Consider the following 24,326-nt stretch of genomic DNA (forward strand, 5'->3'; position numbering starts at 1 on the left):
ATTAGGCACAACTAAGTAGCCTGCCTGCTGCAACTAAGACCTGGTGCAACTAACTAACTAAATAAATAAGTAAATAAAATATTAAAAAAAACCCCAAAATATTTAAAAAAAAAGAATAGACTGAGGTAAAAATGCAGGGACTTCAGTTATGAGGCTTCTGCACTATGTTCTCTTGCTTCATAGGTTTTAGAGAATATTGTCAGGAGAGGGACTTCCGCCTTTCTTGTTCTTTATAATCCTTTTCAATGAAAGAGGGTCAGTAACAGGGTGGTGAGGATAGTAGCAGATAAAGGCCTCAGCACTGGCAAGGGGCTGTGGGGGGATTTCAGCTGTCTCTCCATCTTCTTTCCCCTCCTGGGGGAATGTGCAGACGGGGACAGGCACTGTTGGAACGAATGTCTTTGGAAGTCCTACAAGGGAAACTTCCCAGGACCAAAGTTCTCAGTACTTATTTTTCTCTAATTCATTAATTCAACAAATATTTGGGCAGTCATTGTATAGCTTAAATTAGTGGGGGAAACAGACAATAATCATTAAGCATCGTAAATATACAAATTATATGTGTTGGATCGTGACAAGAATTACAGAAAAAAATGTAGGACAAGGTTAGTGGGAGTTCCGGGGTATCGTGGGGCTGATGGAGGGTGGAGGGCAGGTTGCAGTATTAATGGAGGGGTCGAGGTAGGCTTCATTGAGAAGATATTGGGGTTTGGTGGCCAACAGGCCTTGATAATTTCATAACATAATTAACTAGAGACATTCTGCTGTCACTTTTCCTTTTATACCATACCTCCCACTGGTAAAGAAGATACGTCAACTGACATTGGTTCCTTCTCTGCACCTGAACTAAGAGGGCTGCTGCTGATCTGCTCTTATGTTCTTCACTATCAGCACTTCAATCCTGTTTACTACTTTGACCCTTGTAAAATCGAGATAGGCTCCGTCTCACAAAATGTGAGCAACCCCTATTCCAGCCAGATTGGTTTTCTGGGAAAACTGCTTGCTTCTTATCATTTACATATATTGTTTCCATGTCATTGAAGGAACCTCTGAGATTGGGTTTGCATTGGCTGGTTCTATACGATAGGATGGTAAAATATGATATATAGGTAATGAAAACATTCATTGATTGATTTGTTCTTCTCCCTTTCCTTTCTATTCATAAATTCCTGATAATGAAGCAATTGATCACATTGTCAAAGGTTCTTTAAATTTGGTCTTAAGATGATGGAGGAAAGGAAATCTGCAGTGTTATGGTGGAATCAGCTGTGTAATGGCCATTACTGTCTAATTAGTCATTTTTTTGTCTAAATGGAGTGATTTAATAATTTTGAACAGACGTTGTGACTAAAGCATGAACTCTACATAATATTTACAATAGTAGTCTAATGTAGACATCATCTGAAACAGTCTAATTCAGAACTTTTTGAAGTGTATCGTGTGGAACAGCTAGTCCCACTGTTGATGTCTTCAAAAAAATAAAAAGGGATTCAGTGGTCAAATAATTTTGGGAAGTGCTGCATGCTACACTTCTCTCTTGGAGATTCTTGACGTGCATTGGTCTTTTAATAGCTGTGAGAACTTTTCAATAAACAAACATTTTATTTTTGTTTAACTCAGTGTTTCCCAAACTCATTTGATTACTGAATCTATTTGTCATATGGATTCATATATCAATTAAATCCTACAGAGCTACCAATTTACAGGATGTACTCTGGGAAAAGCTGATGTGGCTGATGTTAAATTTCTTAGAAGAATGAACAGAATTGCTTGTTAATGTTTATTGAATGGATGGGCTTGAGGATGAACGTCACATTTTAACTTATTTTCATTACTGATTGTTATTGTGATTATGGTGCTAAAAGTTTTTATATATTCTTCTGAATCCAAACATTAGGAAGCCCTCTTAGGTTCATGTTGACTTAATTTGGGGTTTGGCACATAGTCATAAAAGAGGCTGGGTCTCAGTGGTCAGCAAATATACAGAGCTACTTAATGCAAAGCATTATGGACATTTGAGCAAACTAGGGACATGGCTTCTAATGTGTGACCTGGTTTTAATAATCACATCAAGTAACTGCTGTGATAAAATTTACTTCCTTGAGTAAAAGCAAAAAAGGGCAGTTTCAAATATTGACAATTTGTTCTATAATCCGGAGGTTTCTTAATATTGTCCACAACACCAAAACATTTTTAAGACTTAAAATGAATACTCTAAGCTTTCTGAAAACCTCTCAAGATTTTTGAAGTACAAATCATAAAGGTGCCTGAGGTGGCAGTTGATTTTGGCAGTGTTAAATTGTCAAAATTAGTTTAAACTTCACTTTTTTTAGCCTTCACCGCTTAAGCATATTCTCCATCCCTGATGTGAAATGAAATTGAAATATAAGCTTCTTTTGGTGAAATGCCCTTAGAAGACTTCTCTGAAAAATTTCTTTTCATAAATGAACATGTCCTTTAAGGCTGTCTGGTATAGTGGACATTCTATGTCCTCTCATTCCTTATTGAGTAGAAAGTCAGAGGACAATTTAATTTTTGTAATCTTGAACCAAAATTTGTTTTTCAGGTGAGAATAACATTTTTCACTCTTTGTTATACTGTCTAGTGGTTCAAGTCAATATGTTTAATTTATCTGGAATTTTCTTTTCTTAAGTCAGAGTCACTTTTTCTCTTCAGTGAAGAAACAGGACCAATTTTGCCTTGGAAAACAATTAGCATATTGAAGTGATTCTTTCCTCCATTTTATAGAAAATGTTGGCATGGTCACTGTGATGTATTGTATGACTGCTTACCGTGTATTTTGATGGCCCTCATGTGGTGTCTCATCCTGTGGGAGGATTACACATTTTCTTTCTTGTTGAGGGAGGCTTGGTCATGTGACTTGCTCCGGCCAATAAAATAAGAGTGGAGGTGGTGTGTGGCACTTCTAATAGAAGCTTATATAACCATCTCATGGTTTGCCTTATCTTTTTTCTCCCTGCTGCAGAGTCCTATGTTGCCTCAGAGAGTGTTCAGTCATTCTTAGGTCCTAGAGTGAAGTTGACTGGAGCAGATCCATGGCCAACCAGCAATGGATATATAGCACAAAGAAGAAATAAACCCTTGTTTTCATTGAGATTTTGGAATTGTTGTTATTGCTAATAACCCATTATATTTCGACTTATATAAACATCTTCTTCACTGGATTCTTTCCAAATTTCCTTTTAAAAAAACTTGATATAAAAGCAGAGAATTCAGCCAAACTATCATCTATCATTTAATACATTAAATAGAAGAAATTGTCAATGAGTTGATACAAAGCTAAATTTCAACCTCAGCAATGTAAACTGTAGAATCTTTAACCACTGTAACATAGATAATAACTGCTGTTTAGTTTTAAGTAATGGAGCAAATAAAAATATAGACCCCACTGCAATGCTGCTGTTTAATGGACCAATTACAATGATTCTTGAATGTGAACATATTTAATCTAAATATTTTTCCATTCAGACCTTAATAGCTGTCTTTGTGAGTTGCAATTTAATCTCTCAAAAGCACCAAATAAAAAAGCAAAGTTAAGTTTTTAGCAACTTGTGTTCAAGTAAAAATGATTCTTTGAGGCAACAGTGGCTAGTTAGTACAACAAATCCCTAAAATATCATTTTATAGATGGACATTTTTTTCTCAAATGAATGTAGATTCTGCAGGTGACTTTCCAGGTCACTTCTTTGGTGATAGGGCAGCACTGATACTGATAATATTTATTCATAAATTATAGTTAACATTTATTGTCTATGGATTTTCTCCCAGGAAAAATGAAAGGGATACTTGAGAATTTTTCTTTTAGGTGAATATAAAAGATGCTATTTTTGAGGGCTTTTTAGGACATTTAATTCTTTTTTTTTATATAAAATCTTCTCTTTTTTTAAAGTAGAGATGACAGACAGAAAAATAGATGATACTACATTTTTAAGTGGAAATACTATAATCTGTTTTGACTGACAAAAGATGATGGAGTCTTAGAGTTACTGTTAAGTGCAGACAGGACACCTTGCTGTATCAATTGAAATGTCTAAGTGTAAGAATGAAATCTGATAAACATTAAACATAAATTATTGTTTGAGAAATATACACTTTTTATTGCTTGACAGTTGACCAGAAACAAAGGCCAAAAAATAGATAAATTTAAATATTGTTAGAATAAGTAGCTCAGTAAATGGGAATTGTGAAGCTCTAGAGCATGGATCCATGTTTCATTCAGAGTCAGAATTTTATGGGAAACTATATTTCAAATGATGCATATTCTAAACAGTGGCTAATGCAATTAGGTTTAGTAAAATATTTTTATTTTTATTTTATTATTTATTTATTTATTTTTGCGGTACGCGGGCCTCTCACTGCTGTGGCCTCTCCCATTGCGGAGCACAGGCTCCGGACATGCAGGCTTAGCGGCCATGGCTCACGGGCCCAGCCGCTCCGCGGCACGTGGGATCGTCCCGGACCGGGGCACGAACCCGTGTCCCCTGCATCGGCAGGCGGACTCTCAACCACCGCGCCAGCAGGGAAGCCCTGTAAAATATTTTTAAACATGAAGTTCCCAACATGTTGTCACTGTGATACATTCAAAACCAATCGACAAGCATTTAGTTGGATTATACAGTCTAAGAGGATATATCAATACATAGCCAATCACAAAATTCTGCAACCAGAATTGTTTCCTTTTGACAGTAGGGTCTAAAGGCCATTGCGATACTGTTTTTTTCAATATCTACTTTATTGCAAAACCCCAAATGAATATTTTCCGTGATCTAATTTTCTGTTTACAATGATTATGGAGGACATTAATTTTTTTTTTTAAACATCTTTATTGGGGTATAATTGCTTTACAATGGTGTGTTAGTTTCTGCTTTATAACAAAGTGAATCAGTTATACATATACATATGTTCCCATATGTCTTCCCTCTTGCGTCTCCCTCCCTCCCACTCTCCCTATCCCATCCCTCCAGGCTGTCACAAAGCACCGAGCTAATATCCCTGTGCCTTGTGGCTGCTTCCCCCTAGCTATCTACCTTACTACGTTTGTTAGTCTGTATATGTCCATGACTCTCTCTCGCCCTGTCAAAGCTCACCCTTCCCCCTCCCCATATCCTCAAGTCCGTTCTCCAGTAGGTCTGCGTCTTTATTCCTGTCTTACCCCTAGGTTCTTCATGACATTTTTTTCCCTTAAATTCCATATATATGTGTTAGCATACGGTATTTGTCTTTTTCTTTCTGACTTACTTCACTCTGTATGACAGACTCTAGGTCTATCCATCTCATTACAAATAGCTCAATCTCATTTCTTTTTAAGGCTGAGTAATATTCCATTGTATATATGTGCCACATCTTCTTTATCCATTCATCCGATGATGGGCGCTTAGGTTGTTTCCATCTCCGGGCTATTGTAAATAGAGCTGCAATGAACATTTTGGTACATGACTCTTTTTGAATTTTGGTTTTCTCAGGGTATATGCCCAGTAGTGGGATTGCTGGGTCATATGGTAATTCTATTTGTAGTTTTTTAAGGAACCTCCGTACTGTTCTCCATAGTGGCTGAACCAATTCACATTCCCACCAGCAGTGCAAGAGTGTTCCCTTTTCTCCACACCCTCTCCAGCATTTATTGTTTCTAGATTTTTTGATGATGGCCTTTCTGACTGGTGTGAGATGATATCTCATTGTAGTTTTGATTTGTATTTCTCTAATGATTAATGATGTTGAGCATTCTTTCATGTGGTTGTTGGCATTCTGTATATCTTCTTTGGAGAAATGTCTATTTAGGTCTTCTGCCCATTTTTGGATTGGGTTGTTTGTTTTTTTGTTATTGAGCTGCATGAGCTGCTTGTAAATTTTGGAGATTAATCCTTTGTCAGTTACTTCATTTGCAAATATTTTCTCCCAATCTGAGGGTTGTCTTTTGATCTTGATTATGGTTTCCCTTGCTGTGCAAAAGCTTTGAAGTTTCATTAGGTCCCATTTGTTTATTTTTGTTTTTATTCCATTACTCTAGGAGGTGGGTCAGAAAGGATCTTGCTGTGATTTATGTCATAGAGTGTTCTGCCTATGTTTTCCTCTAAGAGTTTTATAGTTTCTGGCCTTACATTTAGGTCTTTAATCCATTTTGAGCTTATTTTTGTGTATGATGTTAGGGAATGATCTAATCTCATACTTTTACATGTACCTGAGGACATTCAATTCTTGCAGAAAATATTTTTATTTTTAATTTGTAAAGTGTATGGAATTACTGAGATAATTTATCAACTTTGATGGAGGATTTTAGAGCTCATAGAAACTCAAAGAAATAAATATTAATCTTGGAAACTGAATATCATGATTAATTCTGCATGAAGTGGGTCACAAACAGGTAAGGAGAAAACAGGTTAACTTTTCTTAGTTCTGGATCAAAGCCATTCTCTTTGAATTTCTAGAAAAACGGTAGTCACTTCTAATGGGAAGAAAAAATATTTGAAAAACAACTTTAAAGCAATTTATATCAATCTCATTTGAGAGGGATGAAGTCTTATTGTCAGAATCTTTAGGAAAAAGAAATCTTAACACCCTTTCTTCCACTCATAACCCAAACACAACTATGGCATAACCTTTTCTCCCTTGTGCTATTTGGTTTATTTTTCCCCTTCATTTTCCTGAAAAAGGCAAGAACCTTAGGACGTTTCAATTTTCCTCTGAACCCATCCTATCTTCCATGTTATTGTTATTCTCACATTTTTAGCTCCACTGTGTTTTTAGACAACCCCTCAATATTAGTTACTATGATTATTATTATGTTATAGAGTCTATTTAGATTTGCAAATGAAAACCAAGTTCTTGTTTTAAACCATTGTTTCTTATATTCCACATCATCTTTGCTTTTTGCTCCAGTTTAGTTTTTGGTGATTCTTTCAGTGGGGAGCAGGGTGGTCTACAAGTAGCAAATTCCTTTATTCTTTGTTATGTCTAAAAGTGTCTTTATTTTACTCTCACTCTTTTGAATGTTAGTTTCACTGGGCAGAGAATTCAAGGTTGACAGTTATTTTACTCAGAACACTGAATATGTTCTTCCTTTGTTTTCTGGAACCTGTTTTTGCAGATGACAAGCTTGTTGTCAGTCTGATTGTTGTTTATTTACAGGTAAACAGTCATTTCTTCCAGGTAGCTTTACTGTCTCTATTTCAGATTCTCTAAAGTTTCAGTATGATTTGTGATTTAAAAAAAATTCTGCCAAGGGAATTCCCTGGTGGTCCAGTGGTTAGGACTCCACATTCTCACTGCCAAGGGCCTGGGTTCAGTCCCTGGTCAGGGAACTAAAATCCCGCAAGCTGCATGGCACGGCCAAAAAAAAAAAAAAATTCTGCCAGGAACTCACTATGTTCTTTAAAATCTAATGACTCATGCCTTTATTCATTTCTGGAAACATCTTCGCTACTATCTCTTTGAGTATTGCTTCTTTCTCATTACCTTTTCCTTCTTCCTGAAACCCCTATAATATGTGTACTAAAACTTCTTATTCTATCCTTTGTATTTCTTAAATTTTTTTCATGTTCCCGGTGATTGCCTTAGTTCTTTACCTTCCATCTCACTAATTTCGTTTTCAGTTATGTCTAGTCTTTTGTTTAAGCCATCAATTGATTATTTCAATGACTATGGTTTTCATTTTTAGACGAGATTGGGCATGTTCAGGGTGGTATGGCCGTAGACTATGGTTTTCTAGAAAAATTTCTAGAAAAATTTTTTTCCTTTCTCAAGTCTGCCTGTTCTTTTTTAATAGCATTTTGGTTTTGTCTTGTTAATATTTTTCCTTCCTTTACCTTACAGAACATTACTAACATACTTATTTTAAAGACTTCATTTTAGATTGCTCCATTACCTGAGTTCTTCCCGCTGTAAATCCCCCCATTTATTGGGTTTGCTTTCTCTCTTAGGACTGTGAGTTTCCATGTGTTTCACAATTTTGTGTTATGAGCTCATCTTCAGTTGGAGTTACGTACTGGGGGAGTCTTGTTTGAGCTTTGAGTTGAGGAGGCACCTATATGGGGTTCTTTTACCCAGTCTTTGCTAGGGGTCTATATTTTTTGGTGATTCTAGAGTAGTTTGTATGTCAAATTCCTGGCTACAAATTTTTACACCACTTAAATAATGTGTAAATTCAGATCCCACCCTCAATACTTTAGGTAGGAAAAATATGGAATTAAGCCATAGAGTTGCTTTGGCATTCTTTGACACCAATGGGAATGCGAAATTGCTATCTGGAAGGTGATAGAGCTTGATAAGGAATCTATCAATATATTATAGTTGCATTTGCAACTTGTATAACAAACACAATATTTTTACTAGATATTCATGTTTATTTGGAATAGCTTGAGTGTAGAAATTCTACATGGTCTTTATGTTGAAATAAATAGTGTTTTTACTTATAATATGTGTTTATTTGAAGTAGATCGAGAAGTGCTGCCAGAGATAATGGGGGAGTGAAAATAATCTTAAGCCTCCACTTGTGGTTAAAGCTATATATTCAGTCTGGAATTATATAAAGGCACCTATCAGCCACAGTGCCTCTCTGGAGAGGTGGTAGGAGGGAATGCTTCATAAACAACATTGAAAACATATGCATGTGGATTAAATTTAAAAAGGGTTAAATAATGTTTGAGTTTATTGTGAATTGTAACACAGCTGACTTAATCAAGTGTGAGGCGTTAGATTGCTTAAGATTACAGAAAATAAGTAAATCAATTAAAATATTTGTCTCCCAATTTAGTTAGATATGACCCTGAGTTTTAGCCTCAGAAAAAACCAAGACGAGGAGATTTAAATTGAAAACTAAAGAAGATTTTTTATTAACTTGGACTGAGAGAGCTTTGATTATAGTCTTTCCCTGACCAGTGGTGTGTCTAACTGCAAACTTTAGGGACTCCAGAGCTGTAGCAAATTAAGAGGAGAATACCACTGTTCTTGTGATGGTGTCTGGAGAATGTAACACGATACTAGGTCCAGGAGGACTTTGTCTTGATGTATGGCCTGAAAGTCAGAGAGATTAAAAATGAAGAAATATGGGAACTCCATTATGCATGGTTCAGTAATTAGTATTAGCAGAAACCAAGTGGCCTGGCTTGAGCTTAGGAGAGAGGAGGCACAGCGTTTGGTACCACATCTGCCTAAGTTTTTGAAAGTAAGGAATTCTTCCTAAGGATGTGTGAAGGTATACCTCATTGCTAACCTGATCAAAGGGCATGGGAGGGAGATGGAGTACTAGTTTCTCTTTTTTAAGTTAAATAAAAGGAATGTATTATTAGAACAGGGGAGTGGGGACAGTATCTCACTATGGTTATACGTATGAGCAAGGTCTTTGGAAGTAGACTGCTTGGTCACTTCCTCCTGCTCTGTCACTTCCTGGAGGTGGAAAATGATAAGTTGCCTGATGTCTCCATGTGTCATTTTTCTCATCTGTAAAATGGGGAAATCTGAGTTGGTACAGGAAGCAGACAGTCTTTATTAGTATGCTGTGCTGCCCCATAGGAGTCTATGGTGATCCCATGGGAAATTGTTGCTGAAAAATGGGGATTTTGAATTATAAGAGGTTCTCTGTAATGCTTCCCTCACATAAAATTGAAATCCCTTCTATGCTTATGTGAATTTTTCTGGGGGGTTGCAGGCAAGAGCCATAGCTTCCTTTGGATTTTCAGAATTCAAAATTCCTTAAAGGTAAATAACCACTGCCCTAAAATTTCCACAAGGGGACAGGACAGTCCTGATTTGTGTGCTGTATCATGGAGTACAAAACATGTTGGAGTTGAAGATGTAGTTCTCAATTTAGCAAGGGGAGTGTTGGAGCACATTGAAACACTGGAGCAAGTATCAGAACAGGTTGGCAACTAGAGAGTCCTCTCTAAAAGGTTTAGAAACACGTACCCATAAGGACTTCTATTGGGACCCCCTGTGAATTAACCTTTAGAAACTTCCTCTTCTGTAGGGAGTATTTGATTAGAGCTGTGGTCCCCCTGATTCTATGGTTGTTTGGGGGTTAATCCAAAGAGAGAAATACTGGTGTTTAATTTCTACTTTAATTTTGTTGTACCTCCATGTCCATGGTTAAGAATTTAATTATCTACTCCTATGTGTCCTCAACTGGAGCGTTTGATTCTCAGTGCCGTCTTAGTTTTGTTGTGTTACAAAGACTTGCAGTTTAATCCACAAGTGAAATGGTTACTTAGGTTATTCATGGTCTCTTAGAATTTGCTATTTGTTTTTTCTTTGTTCTTTGAGAAACTTAAAATTAGTGAGGGATACCCTGTAGGTAATGTCAACATTTTCCACTCAAACTTGAAAAGTCAGCTGAGATTTAGAGATTACTTAGAAATAGATGGCAATAGATGGGCTCTTTGGGCTGGATCAGAGGAATCCTCATGCACTGCAAACATGTGTTCAAGGTGGCAGAATCAGTGGTCCTCAAGGTATTTTCATAGTAGTCTCCTTAGCCAGGTATGTTGTTTTCTACTTTCTGGCATGGATTCTGTACAATTGCCAGATGAGCCCTTTATATTCCTCCGCCCAATGCATGCCTATATCTACCTCTGCTTTTGCCTATACTGTATTGTTTTACTTCTTGGGATGGTTCTTCATGTTTATCCCCCAATTCTACCCTTTTTTTTTTTTTTTTTTTGTGGTACGCGGGCCAGAACTGCCGCGTCCTCTCCCGTCGCGGAGCACAGGCTCCGGACCCGCAGACCCAGCGGCTATGGCTCACGGGCCCAGCCGCTCCGCGGCACGTGGGATCTTCCCGGACCGGGGCACGAATCTGTGTCCCCTAGCATCGGCAGGCGGACTCTCAACCACTGCGCCACCAGGGAAGTCCCCCCAATTCTACCCATTTTTAAAGTATCTCCTTAGAAAGCCTGACTAATCCAGTCTGTAATGTTTCTCCCTTTTCATCATGTGTATAATACTTCGTTTGTCTCATCTTGTCTTCCTCTTTGAATTATAGGCAACTCAAGGATGGGATGGTGGCAGAGATTGGCTATTTAACAAATCCATTTCCTTCTTCTTGGGCATATAGCTAGACCATATTCTCAGCATGCCATGTAGTTAGATGTGGACTGAGTTCTAGCCAAAGGAATATAGGCAGAAGTGATGAGTACTACTTCCAGGTATGACTTATTTGAACACTGTACACATGGTCTTCCATGCTCTTTTCATGTATGCTGTCTGAATGCAGAGGATTGTAGGATTCTAGGAGAAGGTAATATGGAAGAGGCCTAGGTCTCTGAAGTACTATATGGAAATATTTGATCAACCAGAAATAACCACACTATGCTGTTACAGGGTAAGCAACCAACTTACCAATTTATCATGCATTAAGCACTAGGATCTTGGGGCTGTTGGGATCTGTTGCAGCAGCTAGTATTACACTAACATATATAGGGGTAAATCATTTACTATTTCTCTGTTTCCTTCACAATACCTACAATAATGTAGAGAGAGGATCCATCAATGCTGGCTGCCTCACAAAAATATGATAATTTACTGACCATTGCCTTCCATAACAAGGAGCTGAAGGATGCTCTCTCTTTAGTCTGGAGAGTGGGAAGTAGAAGGGAGATGTTAGCAGTGGATGGCCTGGTCTGAATGTACATAGGGTGGGTAAAGCACATAGATTTGGTGTTCTTCCTTGATCAATGGCATCAAATAAACAAACTGTATTGTTATTGATTATTATATTAAGTAAATATCAGGAAAGGTATTGGTATTGATTATTACATTAGATAAATGTACAGAGTGGTGGTATTATTGATTTTTATATTCAACAAATATAGGTATGGACAAAATTCATACTCCAGCCAAAATGACTTAAGGTTTTGAGCACAATTCTGGGACAGGGAGTTATATTATGATGAACGTTTTAGAAAATCTGAGAACTTTCCTCATCAAATTTCCATTAAAAAGAAAAGCAATTAGGGACACATATGCATTTGACTATAAACCAGACATGGAGATGGCAGCGTTGTTGTCAGCAACAAAGACCCATGGGATCATCAAATACCAAATGTTGAACGCAGCCCTTTTAAGATGTGGGGCTAATTAAAGAAATCAAACTGAGAGACAGAATACCATTGCAAAGAACAGGAAAATTTTAATTGTGTGCAAAATATAAGTAAGTTATCTATAACTGAAGGCCTACAGTTTTGTACTTCTGAGGTTGGATGGACTTAGCTTTATTGTTTGAGAGTTTGGACTAGACTGTACTTGAAGTCAAACTCCTGGACTTGTCCGTTAGGCAAATCAAGAAAGCCCCTCTTTTGTTTAAGCCATTTTTAGATTTTTGAGTTGACTTTCTATTCCTAGCAACCGAAAGCACCCTAACTAATGTAGATCCCCTACACCTAATATAGTCCTGGAATATTATACTCACTCAGTATTTGTTGACTGATTTACTGGGTGCATGAAAATATGACTTTCACCTGCCAAGGTTCATGCTAATTAATGGTTGATCCAGTATGAAAACCCACGTTGGCTGGCATCTAATTTATGACTGGTTCCACGACCCTACCTGATCTGTCCTCTCCTGTCGCGTACCCCATGTGAATACTGCTATCATAGCATTTATTGCATTATGTTCTAATCGTTTATCTGTCATTTCCACTAGACTGAGCTTTTTGAGAACAGAAATGAAAGTTTCACCTCTGTATTCCTAGGCCTTACTGAACAGAGGCTCAGTGAGTGGAGGATGGATTATCTTCCTGTTCGAGCTGGAGTGAACCAGCCTCAGGTCTCATTTCCAGCTCAGGCCTTTGCACTTGCTGGACTACTTTTTCCTGAACTCCATGTGATTGACTCTTGTCATTTAGATCTCAGCTCTGGTCCTTGCTAATACCCACATCTGATGTTGCTCCATCAGTCAGTGTCTTCACATTGTCATATTGAATTTTCTTCAAAGCCTTCACAGCTTTGGAAGTTTTCTGATATATTCACATGTTTGCTGTTTGTCTTCCACAACAGCAGGGAACTAATCTGACTGGCTCGTTACTATATGCCAGCGCCCAGAAGAGGCACTGAATAGATATTTGCAGAACGGACAGACCAGGTACCCATTCTTCTTAGAAAAGATGCCTCTGAATCAGAATAAAGTGAAAGAGAAGCTTAAAATGTACCTAAAAACTCTCTGTGACTAAGGAGATGGCCTTTAGAAAATATTCATTAATTATCTTGCCTCAAATGCAAGAACACTGGAGAAAGGTTAAGCTGATAATGTGTTATAAACAATAACTAAGGTCTTCTGACTCTGAAATCCTTGATTGTTTTATTGCTTATTTTATACATTTCCCTTATTAATATTTGGAAGAGTAATATTTAGGAGGAAAATACATTTTGGGGGGCCATTTCCATAATGCACTTTACCACCCCAGGAAATCATTTGCTTGGGCTAAGGGCAATCTGACCCAAATGAGTTGCAGGTGGTGAATTAACAGTGTGATTTGCATTTTTGAAGGGCTGTGTGTGCAGAGTTTTGTTTATACTGGTTTAGAGTTCTTTGTGTTAAAATTTGCTTATATTTAAAGAAATAAAAGCCAAGATTTTTGTCCTGCTTTTGTCATGGTTGTAGTATAATCCACCATAAAAATCACAGTATAATTTCATTTTTCCCTTGGTTTAATGCCACTAAAGGAGTCAGCTCTAAGTCTGAGGAAACAGATCTACTTCTAAGCATACCTGCATGCAAATGGGCTATGGAGGTGGCTTATCCTTTTACATAATAAATTAGAGAGTTCTCCTTTTCAGTGGAGTAGATGTATAGATTAATGTACCAAGACGAGGCATATGGATATGTGGAATCAATGTAAGCCTGGTTGGAAATGACAAAGAGCTTCATGCTCGAGTGCTTTGCAGCCTAATTCAATAAAACAAAATGAAAGGCAAATGCTTGAGGAGCCGAAGAGAGGATCTTTATGAAAATATTAAAACCTTCTTTCAAAGAAAGTCACACATTCTCCTTTGAGTTTGCTTCTAACATTGCAATGTAATGAATGGGCCTCTTTTGTGGGGAAGGAGCTTTGTGATTTTTAACAAAGCTATCAAAAGGAACCATTTTGAGTGTAGAAACCTACTCTTTGGTCTTTAACTGAAAAGTTAAACACACTGAAATAAAACTAGATTTTTTCCTATCAATTTGCAAAACTAAAATAGAGTTCAAACTGAAATGGCAACAGCGTGAAAAGGTATTTACAGGTCTGCAGCCATCTCTGATTTCATCAATTTGTTTTCCAGTCTTTGTTGTGATTCTGTGTTTCTCATGGATCTCCAGAGACCGTTTCCAGCTTGAGGAGAGAATATCAATAGCCCGCATGTCCTCCAGGAAGCTTCCCTGTGACAATCACAATGTTTCTACAGATCAGATCTTCTATTTCTTTTAATGACTGTGGTAGAACAACAAAATATTATCCATTTTGGGAAACACGAAAATCAACAAAGCAATAAAGTCTGAGTATGGGTATAATTTTGCTCCTATTTTGTGCAGTAAGCTCAAAGGCAAAAAGTAAAACTCAATTGGTGTCTTTTGGGTGTTTCATAAATCCATAATTATATCACATGCATTATAAAAATGAGGCAAAGAGCTAAATAAATTGAACAGAAAACTTGCAAAGTAGAGGTGATGCACTGCAGTGAAATAAGTACTGGACTTTCTAACTGGATCTGGATGGCTTGGTTTCTGATCTGAGTCTCATCAGGTGACAGGTGGGTCATCTCTGATAAAGTTCCCCCATCTCTAAGGCTGGGTTGATGCCCCATTATTATGCTTTTAAAGATTCTTGAGTTTATCTGACACTGAATTTTCCATATGTATTTATGATTATTTTTCTGTCTCGTATACTGGATTGTGAACATCTTGAGAATGGACTCTGTGTTTTAATCACTTTTGAATTCCCAAGGCCTACCACAGTGTTTTCACGTAGTAGGCACTCAAATTTTGTTGTATTAGTTAATTGCTGGTCTTATCAGATGCATATGAAAGTACAAATGTTCCTATTCCAGTGAGGGGTCAGGGACAAAACAGATTTATCTATTGCTGTAATAAACTGAGTTTATTTCCTTTAGAAATTGTGATAGGCAGAATGGTTCCCCCAAGATCCACGTTCCAATGCTGGAACCTATGAATACGTCGCGTAACACGGCAAAAGGGATTTTGCAGGTGTATTTAAGGTTACGGACCTTAAAATAGTAGATCATCCTGGACTATCTGGATGGGCCCAATCTAATCACAAGAGCCCTTAAAAGCAGAGAGCTTTCTCTGACTGGAGGCAGAAGAGATGCAGCAAGAGAAGTCAATGAGATTCCAAGTGTGAGAACGACTTGGTGTGCTGTTGCTGGCCCTGTGATGTAGAGGGCTATGTGCAGAGAATGGAGACCTCTAGGAACTGAGAGAAGTTTCTTGCTGACAGTCTGCAAGAAAAACTCTGGTCCTACCTCCACAAGGAACTGAAATTCCACCAACAATGGGAATGCATCTGGAAGCAGATTCTTCCCCAGAGCCTCCAGATCAGAGCTCAGGTTGGATTATACCTTGATTTCAGCCTGTGAGACCAGTAGCTGAGAAACCATGTCTCGTCTACCCAGACTTCTGACCTACAGAACTGTGAAATAACAAACTTGTGTTGTTATGTATCACTGAATTAGTGGTAATTGGTTACAGCAACCAATAGAAAACAAATATAGAAATTAATTTGCCAGTTTCAAAAGATCAGATTTTGGAAACGTATCATAAAGTTGGAATAGTCTGGGTCTGCAACAAATGATATAAATGGATGTTGGATTCCTTGGAATGGTGACAGCAGCAGTGGTGGGATTACAGTATTATCTACTGCCACCAAACCAACCAAGTCCAGTGCAGGTTAGTCCATGGGCCCCCTGGGAACTTAATTTCTTTTGGATTTGAAACTGGTTGCAAGTTAGATTGGATACGGTAGGGAAGAGCAGGAAAGGTTGGAAAATTAGCCAAAGCTGTTTTAGAAATCATTTTCCTTCAGAATTATGAAGATATTTCTCCCCAGTCTACTAACTTCTAGCGTTCCTTTTGAGAGATCTAATGTTCTGATTTCTGATTCTTTGTACATGTTTTCTTTGTCCTCTCTGAAGTTTTTTGGATTGTCTCTTTATCCCTGATATTCTGAAATTAATAATGTACTTTGGAGTTGTTTTTGTTGTTCATTGTGTTGGACACTCAATAGGCCCTTTCATTTTTTTCAGTTCTGAGAAATTTTCTTGTATCATTTCTTTGGTAATTTTTCTCTCCTCCCTTTTCTCTTTTTTTTTCCCCTTTCCTTTGTAAAACTCCTATTAATAAGATATTGGAATCCTAGATTGATTATATAGTTTTCTTAGTTTTTCTTATGTATTTTCTAATTTCAACTTTAACTTCTGATTTTTCTATTTAAGATTTTAAATTAAAAAAAATAAAAGATTCTTTTTTAAAAAAAAATTAGCATTCTGCACTTGTTTCTTGGATGCAGTATTTTTTCTTATTTCTCTGAAGATATTTTAGTTTCTTTTTGATTTTTCTGAATTCCATTTTTCCAGTTTGTTTTGGTTCCTCTTTTTCACCTTAGAGACTTTCCTCAAATATATGGTGTCCTAGGCTCTCTGTTCATATGCAATTGTAATGTTCTAAGGAGTTGAATAAGGCTTTGGGTGCCTGGTGGACCAGGTTGGCTGGTGACTTGGATCAGGCAGGACCTGTAGGTCTTTTCTCTGTGGTTCTTCAACTGCTCTAAAGATGAATACTCCAATTTACTGTTGCAGCTGTACATCTGAATGAGGGCTTTCCGGAAACCATGACTAGGGGATGATGATCCCCTATACAGTGGTTAATAATCAGTTGCTGAAATCAGACTGTCTGGTTTCAAAGTTCTGCTCTGTTACTTGTGACTCCTTGCACTTGTTTGACCTGTTTCATCATCTGTAAAATGAGGGCACTAGTAATACCTACTTTATAGGGTACAGGTTTCCCCTGCTATCTGAAATCAGAGCATTCCTATGAAGGCTTCCATAAGCTGAAATGGCACAAAGAGAAGAAGCAATTACCTTAGGAAACATTTTGCTAAAGGGCGCAAAATAGACCGAGGTAAAGCACAGATGCTCACAGACACAGTTCAAAGCTGTGGTGGCTTGATGCTGAGATGCTGAGTGTGGTTCCTGGGGAAGGAGCTTGGTGGGGCCGCTCTCACTGCTTGGGTTGCCAGCTGCCTCTGCAGTGATTCACTGCAAGTGGTTTGAGGCAGTTGAATGCTATTTTCACTTTTCATCTTTTTTTTTTTTTTTTTTTTGTAAAAGTGAAAATCCTCTTTGATTTCTCTCAGTTAGCAAAAACCGATACTAAGGTAGGCCTTTCATAAGTGGAGTGGTGTAAAGCAAACTTTTGAAAAGTGGAGTATACCTGTAGTTTTTAGGATTAAGTGAATCAAGGCCTATAACCTGCGTGTGGTGTTTTAAACATTGTGAGTGTTCATTAAATAGTTACACCTATTTTAACTATCATCACTGTCATCATTATTAATTCAGTATAATTCCCCCATTGCGCCCCATCCCTCCCTCTGTTGCATTAGCATGGAGTTTCTCCTGTTCAGTGTTTCTAGAGTGGAAACCCTCCCACCTTCTGCCAAAGTGGAGGATAAACCATCTCTTGGCTAAGTAGATTTGGGAAGGTGACCTAAGAGATTTATTGGCTCCTTATCCTGACTTTCCATCCAATCCTCTGGATCTTCATTTCCATCCTTCAACCCTTCAGAGGTACCTGGTATCACCAATTCCCAGGGCTTTCTGCGGTTTAGAGGCACAAGTAGGTTTTCTTGCCACTTAGTTTCCAGATTTCTCTGGCTGCTAAGTTGATGACTACCACTTATCCACTACCCTGTGGTCTCCTGTCCACTATGTATTTCCTCTCCTGTTCTCTTTTGCCCAGTTGGGTTTACACTTTTTGTATTCCTTTACTGATAGTCTAGTTGGGATTGAGGAGGGAATGAAAATCACCTTATGTATCCAACTGGCCATGTTAGCTACAAGGCCACTGACTTCATTTCTTCATCTATGAAATAAAAGATTACAATGGTTACATTTTTTAGGTCTTTTCCCCTACTAAAGCTCTTTGCTCCTGCATATGGTTTAGATTTAATGTAATTCCCAGCTGATCACAGCTAGTTTTCCTATCACTTATCTTACCCTCAGAATAGTAGTGATTATTTTTGCTTTTGTTGTTTTGAATCTCTTTGAGCAAGAGACCTGCAGTGTAGCAAATTATATCTTGTGTACAAATTAGAGTAAACTGAAAAACACAGGTGACTGTTGTTCCCTTCTGCATCACAAAGGCCTTTTCAATACATCTGATTGATTGTAAAGGGAATTCCACAGGCAGATGTGAGCTACTGAGATGCTGCTGATTGTAATTTGGGTGCTGTAAGATTTATCATGCTGTGCTATTTGGCAAGCAAGTAGGAAGCCTTTAAACTTCCTGCTCTTTCAAAAAAAAATCCTAAAAGAAGATGATACAAAAATTTAAAATGGAAAGAAGTTGCCTTTCTATGGAGAGTCACAGAGAATGTTCTGATAAGTCAATAAAAGTTCTGTTTTGTTTAAGATAGTTTAGGTCAGATTTTTGTCACTTGCATCCAAAAGAGTCTTTAATTTATCAAGGGCAGTGGAGATGAAAAGGGTGTTCTGTCTTTCTCTGTGGATCTCTTACTACATGGCCTGACACTTCACATTTCCAGCCTCAGTGTCTCTCACAGTTTGCTGTGGTCCCTAGCATCAATGACTAGCTCTTGTGTGTTCTAGCTTGGTATCCAGGAGAGAACTTTCTGCAAGATAATGAATATCTCTAAGAGGGTGGGTTGTATTATATTTGAAATAAATAACAGCTTCCTAGAGTTTGGTGTAACCTATTGCATGTGGTTTCTGTTTGTTTCAGTGTCATGGCATCAGGAATGGCATCAGAACATCCTTCTGAAAAGTTCCAATTAAAATAGGAATCCTAAATAATCCAGGTAAGGAAGACATTGACAATTTTTATCTCTAATACTCCCAATAACTTTGGACACAAAATACGATGAAAGGTTTGTGGAAAAAGAGATTAATACATCAATATTGACAATTTTGGGTTAATCGGTGACCCAATCTTCAAAACATTCCTTTCATTTGGAATTAGTTTCCCAGTCAAAATTATTCTCATTGCATTCAGAATGACATTTTTTAAATGATAGTATATATGGCATATACTGTTGGTTGACTACCCAGTAGAGACTCCTTCCTTTATCCTTGCTAAGAGAACTCCAATTATGTTCAGGCAAGGAGTGACCATGTTCTTCAGGGACTTTGGGTTCTTTTGGGACTCTGGTGTCCCAACTCCGAGAGCTGAATCCAGGTTAGTCTTAGGCAGTAGTGGCTATTCCATTTCCCTTGCATTGGTTTAGGACTGAGCAGGTAATGTCGTTTTGGCTAGTGAAATGTGAGCTAAAGTCTATGGAGTGGCTTCTGGGAACGTTACCTTTGTTCCTGATAAAGTACCCAGAGAAGGGCTTTGTTGTGTGGAGTGTGATGTTTTATGTGGCTCCAGCTATTCTGCAGTTCTGAGAAGATGTTCTTAAGGACCTCACTGAGGATGGCAGAGTAGAAAGTTGTAAAGAACCTGGATATCGATAATGTTGCCAAGTTGGAAAATTGATTAGCCCTGGGACAACCTCATCCTTGAACTTTTTATTCTGTGAAATAATAATTTCTTTATCATTTAAGCCACTTTGAGTTGGTTTTTCAGTTATTCATAGCCGAAGTAATCCTAACTGATACAATAATAAGTATATAGATTTAATGCTTTAATTCTTTTGGCTAAAGCTTTTGTTCTACACTTCTTCCATATGTGAGACAAGTATGATTAAAAAAATAAAAATAGATAAAAGAATTGCAGATATTAAAGAATTACAGAATGTTAGTACTGAACAGGGTATTAGTAAATTATTCAGAACATTTGTTGAGATCGCTAGATACTACATACAGAAGAGAATAAGACAGACACTGTCCATGTTCTTTTGGAACTTATAGTCTCGTGGGTCTTAGAGAGTATTTGGTCTAATCTCATTACACAGAAAGGGACAATTTTTATATCTCTCAGTGTTGGCATAATTCTTTTTGTCACTTAATAAAGGAGGCTAGTTCTTATTAGAGAAAAGACTATAAATTTGTGGTTCTTTTTGCTTTTAACATACAGCCAACTCTTTTGCTCCTCTGAGTAACTAAAGTTTGGGTCTAGAGCTGAGTTTGGATATAAGGGTTGGAGAGAACTGAATTTCTGTGTATAACAAAGTGAAAGAATTTGGAATTACTTGGACAGTTGTGTGTGCGTGCGTGTGTGTGTGCGTGCATACTCACAGCAGCAGCAAGATGGTAAACGACTGGGTGCTAACTGGAGTAGGGAGACCAGTGTGAAATCCCCTGTGTCATGGTGGCCAAAGGGACTTTTAAGATGAGATGACTAATATGTAGTTTTAAGTTACTTGCTGTGTCATGCAGGAATGTAACTCTTTGGCAGTGACCTAGAAAACTTCAGCGAAAGTTTTGCTACACATCACAGGCTTTGTTCCCTTGTTGCTTGAGTGGGGAATCAGGGAGATAAAGGACTGACCTCCAGGCACAGAGCAGAGAACAAGAATTCAGCAGGGGCAGGAAAATGTACCTCATTCCCCCATCTTCCGCTCCGTGGGAATTTTGCAGGCATCTTGAAGAGGGCTCTGGACTTAATCACTGGATATGGAATGGGATCTGACTGCTTTAACTTACATCTTAAGGGACATCCGGATTAGAGCTGTACCCTGCTGGTGGATGCAGGACTTATCATAATAGTAATTATTCAGTTACTGAGAATTGCTTCCCCCTGTAGACAATAAGCTCCTTGAGGGCAGGGACCAGGTCTGTTTTATCAGTAAGTTCATACTGGGTAGTGTGTAGCTCATAAAATAAGTATTCAATTAATATTTGTTAAACAGTTCCCTCCTGATAGGGAAATGAATATTATTTAAACCTTCATAGCCTTTCCCCTCCTCAGTTTGCTGAGGAGAAGCAGCTTCCACCTCCTCCTGCTTCCCCTTCCTTGTGTCTTGCCAGGTGGGCTCCTGGGCCAGTCACTTACTGATTGTGGAAGAAGGTGGGAGAGGCCAGCCAGGTTTATACTGGAAATATCAGAGATCTACTGACAAGAGAAAAGTATTACCTACAGACACAGGGAAGGGAGACAGAAGAAATCTTGTGGGAGTTAGATTTTGGAGAAGAGAGTTTCTGGGGGCAGGTGCAATGCATACAAATGCACACACAAATAATATATTTATGTAGATAAAAAGTGACAAAAGCTGGTTTCAGTCAGTTTTGCTGTGTGTTGTGAGAGGGATCTCTTTGGAGAATTTTTAATAGATTTCCATATAGATACAAATTTCTTCTTGGTTATTTTTGAGTATATGAGATTCTTTGACTGAGATTCCAGGCTAAGGCTGACTTCTAGGTGAGAAAAGGCCAGCCTTGCTTTATGTGGTTTACAACCTTGTGCAGTAAACTGAGTTTTACACTTTGGTATCCTCCACGGTGCTCCCAAGCACTCAATAGGGACACCAAGTATTTGTTGCACAGTATGGAAACAGTGATAACCTAAGGGATTATATGCCACTCAATTTTATAGCTTCTAAAAATGGGCAGAATTAGGACCAAGGACTAAAATGAGGGCCATTCTTACATTTTGTTCCTTTCTTGAGTAGATTTAAAGAATGGTGTTACAAAATGCATTGTGAGAGAAGGACATTCCATTTTGGGACTCTTCTAGAAATATGCATGGGAGTCATTTAGACTAATCTTATTTTCCATTTGAGTTAATCTGTGGAAAGCAAGTCACTCCTTGTTACCAACCAGATCCTTCTAAGGATTTAAAAATATTCAAATTGGATTTTTCCCAAACCCCCAAGACTCACAGAAAAGGCACATACTAGGCCCCACTCTAAGTTATGCATCCCTGCTGGAACTCAGTTAAAGCAAGGGCATTCCTCCTTGTTCAAAAACACATCCCTGTGGTCTCTGTTGCAGCTGAGTTAACTGAGTTTAATGTAAATGGAATCTTAGATTAAAAGTTTCATTTCTGAGAGGTGTGTTTCATTCCCTGGCTAGGAGAGAAGACTCTTCTCTCAAGCTGGTGATAGGTGGGGACTTCCTAAGAGAAGCAGGGGTCCTAGAGTTTGCAAATGTTGTATAGCTCAGTGAGGAGTTCGGGGGGGGGCCCTGCTGTGTTCTTACAGAGCTGCCCAGACACTTTCAGAGGTCCAGATGCTCCAGTCCATGAACAACACATGGTGGGCACCCCTATGAGAGGTCCAGTCCTCTTCCTTAGCTACCTGTTTCCATCTCCCTTACTCTTGCACTGCTAGGAGGCTAACATGAAACAATGTCTGCAGCCATGTTAAAGTAGGAGGATGCAACTCTTTCTTTTTGCTCTTGAAGTTATTTTAAAAACCCTAGGCCTAATGCTACATGTCAGGAAGCACACACTCTGACATCTCTCACAAATACCGCTGGGAAGAGGTGTTATGCCCAACAATGATCTGACAGGAGATGTGATCTCTTTGGAAGCTTCCAGACCCTGCTCTCCTCACAGGGCTGAGATGTTGAGTGTCAAGCAGATGAGCTTGACAGGTTATTCAGAAGAACAAAACCACAACAAACTGGCTGGAACCCTTGATGTCTGGGAGAAGTTCACTGCGTTCGCATCAGCCAGAGGCTGCCTGCCCACGTTCTTGTCTGCCTAAAAGGAAAGAAAGGAAGAACTCATGATTCCAAGTGAATGGCTTAATGCTAGAGGCTGCTTGGGAGTATGAGAAGCCCAGAAAAAACAAGGAACTAAAATGCATGGGTATGTGTTTGGAGAAGTGTTTATACTGCCCCAGCATGGAAAGTATCTGCTACAAGCCTAATGATGTGGTTTGGGGTTGTGTCTTCAGTGTGAAGCTGTGACAAAGCTCATCACATGTGGTCTCCAGCCCGGGCACCCATGGGAATGTGGGGACTTGGGGTTGTGGGCTTCCAGTAGGCAGCCAGGGTTTGCAGAGTGGGGAGTGGAATACTTAGACAAATGCCTATTGTCAGAGAGTCAGAAGTCCTATGAAGAATCTGAAGTTGTACAAACCAGACTCCTTTTTAAAACTTAAAAATATTCCATGCACGCTCACACACACACACACGAGCACACCTCCCCCAGGGGCAGTGCATCTTTAGTTATTTGCTTTCCTTCTACTCAAGAAGGGGAGAGAATACCATGTAGGTGGGATGAATCAAATGGAATTATTTTAAAATGCATCCCTCCTCCCCATTCTACAGTGGATTAAGGAGGATTATGTGCAGCTTTCATGAAATGTCTTATGCTTCTTTCTGGGAAAGGAACTGTAAATGTCACGTCATCAGTCTCTGCGATAACAGCTCACACAGGTACGGGCAGACCTGGCAAGGAGGGAAGAGTGTGGCCGGCCCATGTACCAGCAGTACCTGCAGTTAACGGAGACCAAGGCCCTAGAAGTCCAGTGCAGCCAGTGGATGGAGCGGTGAAGACAATTAGAGATGGAGAAGGGGTGGGGGATCTGGAGACACTACGAACTGCCCTGTAGAGGGTGTGGCACAGCAGAAGCAGCAGCCCTCTCACTTCTCCAACCCAAACCCCAGGTGCCTTGTATGCACTGGGTTAACAGAGCTTCTCAAACCTTGATGTGCAGGCGAACCATGAAGTTTCCTGTTCGGTAGGTCAGGGGATAACGGCTTGAAATGCTACATTCCTAAGAAGCTCCCGGGTGATGCTGATGCCTCTGGCCCAGGCACCATGCTCTGATTAGCAAAGTTTTAAGGGAATCTCAGGTCATAGGTGTGGTCTCAGGTAGCACAGATTCAGTAGGAAGGAGAATCAAATTATGTACAAAGATATACAAATGCATTCAACTTTAACCTCATTAGTGTTAGGAGGAAATTATCCAGGCAACTCCTAATCTTTTGGATTTGGAATGCCTTATATGATGAAAAAACCCACTTTCTATAGCTGACAGCTTAGGTGGGGCTGTTCAGGTCTGTGTTAAGATGGCTTAGCAATTCTTGAGCACACACAAGCTGAGGGAAGCAGCATGCTGAGCGGCAGTGGGAGGTGAGCTTGGCATGCACACTGGCCAAGGATGACCTATAAGGTGTATAGTCCACGCTTTCATAGTTGGGTTTTGCAATGGCTACTTCTCTGGTTGAGCTAGAGAAGGGAAGTTAGCAAAGGGCTC

The sequence above is a fragment of the Phocoena sinus genome, chromosome 10, assembly GCF_008692025.1.
Source record: "Phocoena sinus isolate mPhoSin1 chromosome 10, mPhoSin1.pri, whole genome shotgun sequence".
NCBI classification, from domain to species: domain Eukaryota; kingdom Metazoa; phylum Chordata; class Mammalia; order Artiodactyla; family Phocoenidae; genus Phocoena; species Phocoena sinus.